This window comes from Balearica regulorum, chromosome 2 (assembly GCF_011004875.1).
Source record: "Balearica regulorum gibbericeps isolate bBalReg1 chromosome 2, bBalReg1.pri, whole genome shotgun sequence".
NCBI lineage: Eukaryota > Metazoa > Chordata > Aves > Gruiformes > Gruidae > Balearica > Balearica regulorum.
This window is the reverse complement of record NC_046185.1, coordinates 70220760-70229082: the sequence shown is the minus strand read 5'-3', so window position 1 is coordinate 70229082 and position 8323 is coordinate 70220760.

The following is an 8323-nucleotide window of genomic DNA, read 5'->3' as shown; positions in this document are numbered from 1 at the left end:
TCCTGGTGAGAAGATATATGTATATCAAGTTTTATCTTCCAATCAATATTTGAAGTATATGAAGCGTGCATTTGTGCATTTAGTATGGACCCTTATGACTACGTGAGAACATGTCCTAAAAGATCTTGTGGAATGTGAAAGGAAGACGAGTGACGTACCTCTGTCAATCCTGCCAAATGTGCAATTTGAGATTGCTGTGGTGGAGGCCTTTTTCTGGTTAAGCTCCAGTTTTTGCAGGGTGTAGTTTATGCAATATGTATAGTATATGGGTATATTTCAGCATTAAAACTGGAACAATTTATGCTAATGTGTAACTTTCCTCACTTTGTGCATAGAAATCTTTGATGACTGCTTAGGTGGGTAAACTGAAGGATGTGCCTGGGTGCTTGAGGTGTTAGAGCCTCAGTTATTATCATTCTTTGGAAAATGAAGCAAGGCCACAAAGAGGTCTTGTATAAATTAAAAATGAAGCAAAATGAAAAAGTAAATAAGTCAGGAAAAATAATTAGCTGACATACGTTAATTTTTTAAAAATACTTGTTTGTGGAACAAAGTGTAATTAAGCCCTTAGTGGGCATATGGTATGCAAATACTAATGCAGTTTATTAGTATGTATTCAGCAGAATATTTGGGCAGATCATTCACATATACATATAAAAGCAAGCTGAAAACTAGAATGTGAGAATGAGAGCGGTCTAGGAATGATGAATGTTCATTCTACTGATATTTTTGGTTTTGAAGGAATCCAGCAAAATATAACCTCTGTAAGGGAGACAAACCAAGTTCATTTTTTAATGAGGGTGCAGGTCTAAGATGGGGGGGGGTGTGTGAAACTAGCTGTGTTAAGCTAATTAAACCTACTGTCGTCTTTTGCAGTTTTCTAACACCAAGTACTGAATTAGCTGTAACCACTTGTAACAGTTCTGGCTCCAGTTTTCAGTACTGTGTACACCTGGTCATGCTGGAACAGTTCCTCTCTCTCTACTTCTGCCTTTTAAGAGGGAATCCTTTTGAAAGTTTGGTTCCAAGACCTGACTTACTGCTTTCAGAGAGAAATTTTGAAGAGCTCTAGAATTTGCACACACAATTTATTTAACTTTGTGGTCAAATTAGCATTAATTAAAGCAAGAGAAGTTAAAAATCAGTAGTAACTCCTAAAGCTAATGTAATCAAAATATATTTTTTTCAAAACTGGGACAGAATATGGTGAAAAAAATGGTCAGTCATCGCATTATCTGGTCAAGACTTCCTAATGTGGCTTCTCAAGACATTTTTTGTTGTGCAGAACTAGAGAGATGGGATGAGCGAAGCAGAGAATACGGACCAGCAAACATGAATTTGGATTTGCGCATTGCAGTGGTATTTGGAGGGGAAGGTGCAGTGCCTCAAACTTCATGACAACCGTCATTCCTTACCACTCTGCTGTCTCTGGGGCTACTCACAGAGCATAAATGCAAGCACATACACATCTGTGCAAGATCTCACCCCCAGATCACAGGCAGGGGATCAATTCCAGTACTATTTTTTGCAGCAGAAAGTACAACAGAGCACCAATAGGATCATAGGAGTCTACTGAGGTATTCGTTAATAACAAATCTTATCCTGACGAACATGGTATAGATCTTATTGAAGAAGAAAGTCTACTGCGTCTATACTACTTTTTAAAAAAAAGCCATCTGATCGGCCAGTTTTGGTAAATGCATTTCTTTCGACTGTAATACAGCTCTAGTAACACATACAAGATGAAAACTTGGCATGATGGGTTATCACAGGAAATAAGCAAGTTATCATTACATTTTTGAGATACTCTTGGAACACTATGGTAATGTATTGACTGGCAATGTATATATAAACTATTTTGTTATTGTACATTTACATTCTGTGTTTCTTCCACAACCTTCACTATGGAATATTGTATATTGAGGAAAGGGATTTGACTGGCTTTTAAAATTAAATTCATAGGAAGTCCCATCTTGAAAGTGGTGGTAGTGTGTGAAATGAGACTGCAGAACAAAGATTAAAGCTGCAGAAAAACTGCTGATTATTTTTACAATATGGTTTTAAATAGTGGGAGAGTGAGGAATGTTTTGTTAGTATTTTTAAATGGTAAAATATTTCTGTACACTGATGAAGACAAAAATTATTTGTTTTATTGCTGCAACTTTAGCACTTAGATGGTCAACAAAGGTTCATCACAGAGCATTAGTGGAAGTCCAGAAAAATGGAAATGTAGTTTAAGACAAGGAAGCACTTCATACCTTGCTTTCACCTCAGCTGATACAAAATTCACTGATGGTGAGAGAATTTCTGATTCCACTGACACAAACCACATTTGAGCTGATGGAATTACTCTTAATTTACCAGCTGGAGAAGGTCTTTTTGCCCTTAAGTTGTATAAATTGCACCTGAGAAGTGCCGGACATTGTGCATCTTCAGATATAAAACACCTGCTCTCCTTATATAAGAGTCTACAGCACTGAAAGTCATATTTTGCAGTTGCTTTGAAAGGAACAACTATACTTAAGACTCTTACACTTGACTGTGCTGTGTTCCCACTGCAGTATAATTTTCAGCTTTCCAGTTCCCTTTCTAGTTTTTCACTCTGTCTCCATACAGTTTCCTGAGCAAATTAAAGCTGTCTGGCCCACCACTTTTAACTGGGTAAAGTGTAGTCCATCTTTCTGTATGAAAAAACCCCACTATTTTACTATAAATTAAAGATTGTTTTTAAAAATTACAATGGCTGTTGGGTACCATTTAGTTTTATGGAAAAAAAAAAATCTTACTTCTGCTGCAACATTTCATATAAAATGAAGCACTTTTTGGTTTTTTGATGATCCTGTCTTTACCATAACAGAGGTAATTCTGCAAACTCTGATTTCTACTAACTTTTTTATATGCTTAATTGAAAATAACTTTTCTCATTACCTATATTCAAGTCATGTCATCCTCTCAACGGAGATTTTTATTAGATAACTAAGATACAGAAACAAGATATTGTTTTAATTGAATATTCTCTGTAGATTATTAACATCACGAAATATAGTTGTGTTCAGACAACTAATATTTTTTTCATTGAAGTCCTCCATGGACTCATGGAGTTGATAATCATGAAGTTGATAATCAAGCTTCAAATGAGATTATTACATTTTATAGACATTAATGTGAAATATACATATTTTTCAGTGAAATGGATATTTGTCAGATATCGCTCCAGCTGAGATCTGAATTGTGTCTGACACATTTCTGGATTAATCTGTGGAGATTGTGCATATATATATCACATGTGTTTAGAAAAAGTTACTGGTATAGTAAGAATCCATTACTATTTGTATTGGCATTCTTCAGAAGACAACACATGCTAGCACTCAAGGTGTTACTGTCACAATTTTCCTTTTAATTTGGGCATTTCAGATCCAGATGAAAGTTTTTGGGTTTTTCAAATGTGAACCTCCAGCCCTTTTATTGGGAATCTTCAGAAATCCAATTTCCTTTATGTTAAAGAGAAGATTTTCCTATTCTACAACTTTGCATATGTTTAAAAGAGAAAAAGGATGGCAAAATAAGAGATTCAGGATATTGCCATTCAACAACACTAGCTGGCCCTTAAGAAAAAAGACAAACAAACAAACAAAAAACCAAAAAACCACCAGAAACAACCACACTGGAATGCTAAGTTATTATTTCATTACAGTATTTTGGAACACTTTCCATACTTTATAAATGTCATTGTAAGCCCCAGTATTTTACCATAGCTGTAATGGTTAAAGGACAGAGGCAGAATAAAGCTTGTCAATAGAAGCAATATATTTTAAGACTAGTTGGTATGTTAGGAAAAGTTGGTCAAACTGTCAAGTGTACAAGTCCTTGAGGTTTGTCTCCAAGGCCTGAAGAAGACATGAGCCTGAAAACTTGTCCAATTTTTCCAGCTCTATCAATTAGTCAAAGAAAAGATATCACACATCCCAATAAACCTGTTCCTGCCTACTGCGAATAGTGTGCTTTTTTAGTTTGCTTTTGTTGCCCTTCATTATTTATAGTGCTATTTTTGTAAAGAAAAAAAGGAGCAGGGAGAAGCAGTATCTTGTTAAACCAGTTGATATAGCTGGGGAAAAAACCCAAACTGAGCAGATTTCAGACATTCTGCTGCTTCTGCAGGAGAAGAGAGACACTCTTGTGCGGTGCCCTTGCCTGGCTCGCAGTTCCACGGGAACTGGAGTCACAAATCCAGGATTACAGGCAGTCACCTTTTCTGTGGCAGGTAGCACACGCGCTGGAAAGGGAAATTCCCCTGTGATGCTGCAATGAAGTGCACCAAGGGTTTTTAACCCGCACCACTGTTTGTGACATATACAAGCGTGGAGGTCATTGCTGGCTGTCATGTGAAACTGGAACCAGGTGAGGCTTCACTAACAGTTGCTAATTTTACTTGGTTTATTTTTACCTGGTCATACTAAAATTGTCATAGGGAGTGCATAAGGAGAAAACAAGAGGCACCAGTTGCCGTCCTTGGTGGAGGGATTGAAAGTGACATTGTTACAAAGTGAATTTTTCTTGCTATTTTTTTCCTCTACATACATCCCATCTCAGTGGTGTGGCAGATCTAGATGGTCAAGAGGTCTCCTCCATCCTGGCAAATGTTCTGAAGAAACGTGTCTTAATGGTGCCCTTTTATAACACAAGTTCTCTAATTTATGTATGTCTCACAATGTGTCTGGGGTAGCATACTGCTATGTACACCAATTACAATTACCCAAAACCTCAGTGTATGCAACATGTGGTCTGGAGGGATTGCATCAGAGCTGAATGAGGCACAGGCAATGTCAAAGCAGAACATGGTAATGGAGACGATATGTATTTCATGCTTCTCAATCAGAGTGCAAACATGTATAAAGTTCAGATGCTACAGGCTGAAAAGCACTTAAATAGAGCACTAACCCAACAGTTCTGCTCTGCAAGTGCTGTGTTTGATTTTAACTAGACAACAAGCCTTAAGGAATGTGATTCCTTAGACTAAGCTAGATTCATATGTGACCTTTATATAATATCCTTATAGCTTTGTAGAAAGATTAAAGGCAGTGGATTAAAGCCAAAGACTAAAGGGACAGTATTAAAAATATATGGGAATGTTTTCATGCATGATAGCCATTTTGAAGAAGTGTGGCTAGAAAACATCCAAGAGAGGTAAATCCCAGCAGTTCTCCATGGTCAAAATAGGAATGTTACCCGGAGAAGACTGCAGGAAAAGTGCTTATCCAGGCAGGGCCAAAGACATTGTTAGGCAGACATGGGAAAGATGGTGTTGCTCAGACTTGAAGCTCTTCTGCCTATTCTTTTCAGTGAAGAACATGTAGACACTCTGGCATCTGCTGTGGAAGCTGGTATGTAAAATGAAAAATGCAGAAAGCTGATGCACTTCGTGGTGAGGGGATTAAGCCCTAGCTTTGAGTACCAAACCTGCTGATTACGTACTCTTCATGATGGGGAAGAGAGGGAGGAATCATCTAGGCTCACAGAGATTTCGAAACATCTGACTTGTTACTCAGTGTGCTTCTGAAGGTTCAAACAGAAATACTTTTTCAAGTTTTGCAACTATTTTACACCAGTAAAAAATGTACTTGAACTTCATAATTCTCAACCTGGCCCTCTGGAAAGTTTTATCTTTTTTTTTTTAGTGAATAACATATAGTCGAAAAGCAATACATTCCCCATGCTTGCTGTATTTCTTGGTTTATCTGGCCAAAAGGAGGGTAGAAATGTGTGGCAACTCCAAGTTGTAAGGTGGCAATTTATCCATTGGAAACTGACCTGACACCAACAAACTCATGTAAAACTGACAAACAACAGGTAATACTTGTCATTTATTGACTTCAAGTTTTAATTATAAAGGGTTTGTACCCCAGTATTAATTTTCTGAGAAGTCAAATCATCCTCAAACTTCTCTTTGTACAGAGAAGACTAAAGAAAACACATATGTCCGTGGTTTTATTTGACTGTTTAAAGAGAGAAAAGTGTGCCTTTTTTTTTTTTTTTTTTTTTTTTTTTTGCAACACTCCTCTATTATTTACCTGATTCCAGGGAATTCCAAGGGCAGGACACATCCTTTAATAAGGCCATGAACTATATATCACAGCTAAGACTAGTAATAAACTCTAATACTGATGTTATAAAAGCCTTCTTAAAGCAAGGTTAATAACATGACAATAGTAAACACCCCAGTCAGCATAAAATGAAATGAAGCCTACAGTATTTTAAATGCATAGGTCCTGTGAAAAAGGATACAAAGGAAAGACCTTTTGTTCATGAGCTTCTATATATAAAAAAATTCAGTTTTCTGCTCGTGTCTCTGTTGAAGGTCATCTGTACATGAGCAAGAGAAAAATAACTACCACACTTGGCAGCAAAATGCTGGGATTATATAGCAGCATTTACAATATTGCAAATACAATGCTTTAATCAAAGATTAATATTATTTATGAAATTAGAAGAGTTCAATTAATGGCCAGACATGTATTGTATTAATTTGTATTTATTGTTTTTTTGTTTTCCTTTTTTCCTCCTGAAAATAATTTGTGTGGTGCAGAAAGTGACAGAAATACTATTCCTCTACTTCAGCACTATGACAGAACTAAAATAATCTTGTAAAAATGTCAGCATAGTTAGCTGGCCGGTTTCTGAAGAAGCACTTTCTGTAGAAGATCACCGTTGTGTCCCTCATTCAAAAGGAAAAAACAGAAGGATATCCAAGTTCAGGATCAAATTTACATTTTGATGGGGTCTTGCACTGCTGGTTGGAATTAAGGATGCTTTTTGAAATTGCTGCCTCAGTCTCCAATCAGTTTCTCCCATCAGAAGGCATTTCCAGAGGGAGTGTGTGCAGAATATTTGAACTAGCAAAACAAAACAAACATACCGATTTTCAGACAAATAATCACTTCAATTGTTTTCAGCAAAGAACACCAATTTCTTCCATTCATGAAAATTGTAAAGAGTATTTGGAAGTTTTCAACACCATTTGTCTTCTCTGAGAAGGAAGAAAATAAGAATTATCATGCTACTCATCAGGTAGTAGGCCATCATTTGCCTGTCATTGCTAAAAGGGACTAGATCTAGGGTGACTCTGATGAAAATGCAGGGAATCTAATAAAAGATGTAGAATGCAATAGACTATTTTCTTAACCTTCTGGAATGGGGCTTTTCTGTCTCTTTGTTTAACAATTTTCTCAATTTGATTGCCTTTGAAAACTCTGCTGATCACTAATCTCTCCCCACAAAAAAAGAAGCCTTACAAGTTTCATGATATTGTAGCACCAACATAGAAAACCTGATAGAGCAGAAGAATGTTCATTTAAAGTAGTTCAAACCTGCATATTACAAATGTTTTCAAGCTAGTCAGAAGAGAACAACTTATATTCAAATCACATGATAAACCTTTCTTCTGAAAGTTATGGATTTTTTTCAGCTGGTCCTTTGGATTTGTCAAGAAAGTTTCCTTTTTGACTTCAGATCCTCTTAAAAATGTATTACTTTAAAAATATTGTATGTGTTATCGTTCTATTTTACAAAGTAGCTTGTTATTCAAAATATAACTGAGCACTCTGGATGTGAAAATTCAATTAATGCTAAAGAATAAAGGAGCACAACACCACTTGTATACACTTTTTTTACTTATCCTTCTTAAACCTCACCAACTACAGAAGTGTATCAGCTGTTAGGACATCATGGTAGTTTGATATAATATTAAATTACAAACTCTCTAAGAAAGGATGACTGTATTTTCATAGTTTAAAGCTAAGTAAAAGACAAATAGTAATTTCTTGAAGTAGGAACATGCAGACAGTTTTCAGAATACTTCCATTTATGAAGATGTGGCCAGCTTTATTTTTACTTTTTGAATTTTTACTTTTTCTTTTCTACCAGATCTTCTGCTGATAATTTATCACCTTTCTGTGGATTACTGTAACACCTAAAAACCTTTTTATTCTCTTGCATGATTACTAGTTTAGAGGATTTGTTTTTCCCTCAGTCTGATTTTCATTTACTACTCTCCACATATTCAGCTCCCAACTAAAGTGACTAGCACAATCCCTAGAGGTATATAGAAGAAAAGACTAAGTATAAGTTGAAATGTCATGTTATCTCCGCATGTAGCACCGGTGCTGCTATCTTCGGAAAACTGTCCCCACTTCAGTGTTCAGAGTTCAGACTAGCTGCTGATAACATTGCAAATGCTCACAGAGAAGCCCCAAACACAATTTAGAAACTTCGTATTCTGTCAGAGAGTTAGTTGGGAGGTGTCAGGTTTAAGCCTATGAGTATTTAA